Raw genomic sequence first — 3,625 nt, 5'->3', positions numbered from 1 at the left:
CAGCGCCATCTATCGGCAAGTTGGCTAACTAATTTGCGCGACCGTATGTATGTTGGTTTTTCAGGGATTATTCTTTATCATGTGAACTGATAAAAAAAAAGATTTATTTGAAAGTAGGTGTTTTTAGTGTAATCTTATAGAAATTTCAAGTAGTATAATAAACACCCGCAAAAAGCCTTAACATGAAAATTAAATAAGTAAGTAAATGGTTTTGATAATAATAAAAAAAGTTTTCTAATTAGAAGTGTCATTATATTTTTCCTGTAATGTTTATGATAATGTTATTATTATGTTAACATTTCGCAATTTTTCGTTGGTAAACTTAGGAGATAAAGGATGGTATTTTTTTCCCATTTTCCTTCGTAAGTTTTTTTTTTCACTACAATAAAATATTATTTTGCAATGTTCAATCTGCAATGTTCTTTCAAATGATATCCTATTTGACCTACTTACTAGATTTTGAAATTCCCCCTCTTTATATTGGGCATTTTCCATAATTAAAAACAAAAATATATTTAAAAAAAACATTTCCAATGTGTCTGGGTTAGCGTTTTTCATAAGTAACTATTCCAAATTTCAAATCGATAGCTTAAGTACCCTCGAGATATTTAGCAATGTGACAGACAGACAGACGGACAGTCGCATCACCTTTTGTACCTTTTTGGTACGGAACCCTAAAAAGGAATAAAAGTCCAACCATTGGGTGGGACTGGGATTAATAGGCGGTGTCTTTTCCGCCACACTTAGCTATTAACCATAATTGATTATATGTGCATTTGCATGTTATTTGACAGTGTACTTTATTGCCTAAGAAGAAGGTACACAATTAAATAAAATGTACAAGTTCTTACCGAAGAGAGAGCTTCAATGTACAGTTAATGTTACCAATTAGTGTTAATTGACAATATTATTAATGGCCGATCAATTAATTATATATCAGGCCTCCACTAACTACTAAATAATTGAGTTAGTTTAGATACATGATTAAATCAATTCTCAATAATAGCTTTATTGTATAGGTACACAGAATTTAATTAAATGTAAGTACTTACTTAAGTGTTAGAGTTGAACCAAGAAAAGTGTGCAATGATTTTGATAGCACACGCAGTGCAAGTGTAATTTTAAACGTCAAACTTCTATGAAATTATTTATTTTTTATTTATTTTATCAAACAAGTTAAACAGTATGACAGTAAAATACCAAACCACTGCTAACTTACACAGAAAATACAAAAAGAAAAAGAAACAATATACAATTAATCACAAATTACAATACTAACATTTAAAAATAAATAATTAACACATTTTAAACAGTTGAAGGACGTGCATCCATCTTCTCACAAAACCTCAAACATTCATCACGCACAACCACCTGTCTGCCTGCAAACAAATCACACTGAGAGGCTGATGCAAGGAGCGCATTCAAAAGGAGCAAATAACGAACCAGAGGGGAATTCCTATGGGGAATTATGACGTATGGACAACACTTGCACTGCGTGTGCTATCAAAATCGTTGCAGACTTATCTTGGTCCAACTCTAATTGTTTTTGAAAATCAGGTACCTACCGTAAAACCAACAGACTAAAGGGACCGTGCGCTGCGGAGGGTCTGCCATCTTGTGGCGTGAATCGGAAACATAAACATGTACATTGCCAAAGCACAGGGCTGGCTCATTCCTAGGCCAAATAGGCATAGCCATCTAGCGGGGTAATGTAGTGCCTCATGGGCACTTTTCCGCAGGGGACAGACTTGGGGGACCTTTCATGGCTAGGTATTTTTCTAAATTTTTAAGTACTTTTATTTTAATGTTAGTTTAATCGAATTTAAACTGTTGTGAGACATACCAAAGATAGATATAACTCCGTAATAGATGGATACACTCTAAGGAAAAAACGTGCCTCGAAAATCACGAAAATTTGATTCTCGATCAGATGACGCCACTAGCTTTGGCCTACTCTCGTATAGAGTGAAAGAACATGAGTCAAAATCATATAAAAATAATTAATGCAAATAAAAAAATCATTAATCCATATTTAAATACATTTTATCGTATTTTTATAAATCTTCATTTTTAGTTTTAAAGTATGTCGATAGATGGCAGTGAATTTACAGTGGTTACAAAATTTACTATGACAGTACCGCTCTCTCTTATTATATCCTCTTTGGACATCATTAAATAATTTTACGGTTTATACTCACTTAGTGAGTGCGAAGCGAAAGCGAGTGACTAAACAAGTGTCTAAAAAATATTATGTTATTTTAGTTTTAATTTGTTTAGTTTATATGTAGTTTTAATGATTTTTTATCGAAATGTAAAAACAAGAATATTAAATCAAACGGATGTTACAACATTACGTCTAATTGAAGAGTAAAATATGACTGTGAATGAATTTAGTTTGAATGACAATAATCTGACTGTTGAAAGCACATAAGTTACTTCCTCTATTACAAACAAAGCCAGGTTTTCCGGGGGAAAAAACGTACGAGTGCTAGTGTTTAATTAAATATCGACTCAAATGTTGTCGATATCGATAGCAATTTTAAAATCATAATAACTTATATGTGACACATCCTTGAAGTAGGCATTAAAAACCGGGCTATGACGATTAACATGCCGTAATAAATCCATCCTGTGATTGAACAAATGCAAAGTAAGTTTAACGCGGAAAATCAACATAACCCATTGTAAGCTTATATTTCTGATATATTGTATATATCAGAAATTCTATCATGCAATCATCATATTTTTTCACTTGTACAATTCCGCGTGAATTTCACAAAGTAACACACAGTATACAAACACGCCTAAACAAACGCGAATGTAACAAAACTTTCACGATTTACGATCAAAATATTCAACGAAAAACTCTTGCGTTGCCTTAAAAATTGTAAATAAGACGGTATCACGATCGCTGGTAATATCGCTGAGGGTTGGCATCGACAATTTCGCCTCATGAATTTTAAAAGGGAATTTTCGTTCGTTGTCAGCTCACCTGTTGGTGAGGTCAAGTGCCTCGCGAGAATCCTGATTTCAGTTTGGCGTGTACGCCCGGTCTAGGGTTGTTATTACTATGGATTAAACTAAATTGTTTTACAGGGGCCATCAAATTTCACTGGAAAAAACAAGTTTAAAATATGTTTTACCACACCAGCTCGTAAACTATATTTGACATGATTTGTACAAAGATAACAATCAATTTTGATACTTACCTCTTCTAGTTATAAGTAGTGTCATACTCATACTCATACTCATACTCATACTCATACTCATACCCATACTCATACTTTATTGGTAATATAAATTACATGTCAAGATTTACATACCTAAAATAGATACCTGGTTTATAGCCAGCAAGAAGTATTTATATTTTAAAAAACCGGCCAAGTGCGAGTCTAACTCGCGTACGAAGGGTTCCGTAAAAAACGGCAAAGAAATCACGTATGTTGTAGGTATGGGAGCCCCACTTAAATATTTATTTTATTCTGTTATTAGTATTTGTTGATATAGCGGCAATAGAAAAATAGAAATACATCATATGTGAAAATTTCAACTGTCTAGCTATCACGGTTCATTGAGATACAGCCTGGTGACAGACGGACAGACAGACAGACGGACGGACAGCGGA

Source organism: Cydia strobilella, chromosome 19, assembly GCF_947568885.1.
Source record: "Cydia strobilella chromosome 19, ilCydStro3.1, whole genome shotgun sequence".
Classification (NCBI taxonomy): Eukaryota; Metazoa; Arthropoda; class Insecta; order Lepidoptera; family Tortricidae; genus Cydia; species Cydia strobilella.
This window is presented reverse-complemented; position numbering follows the sequence as displayed.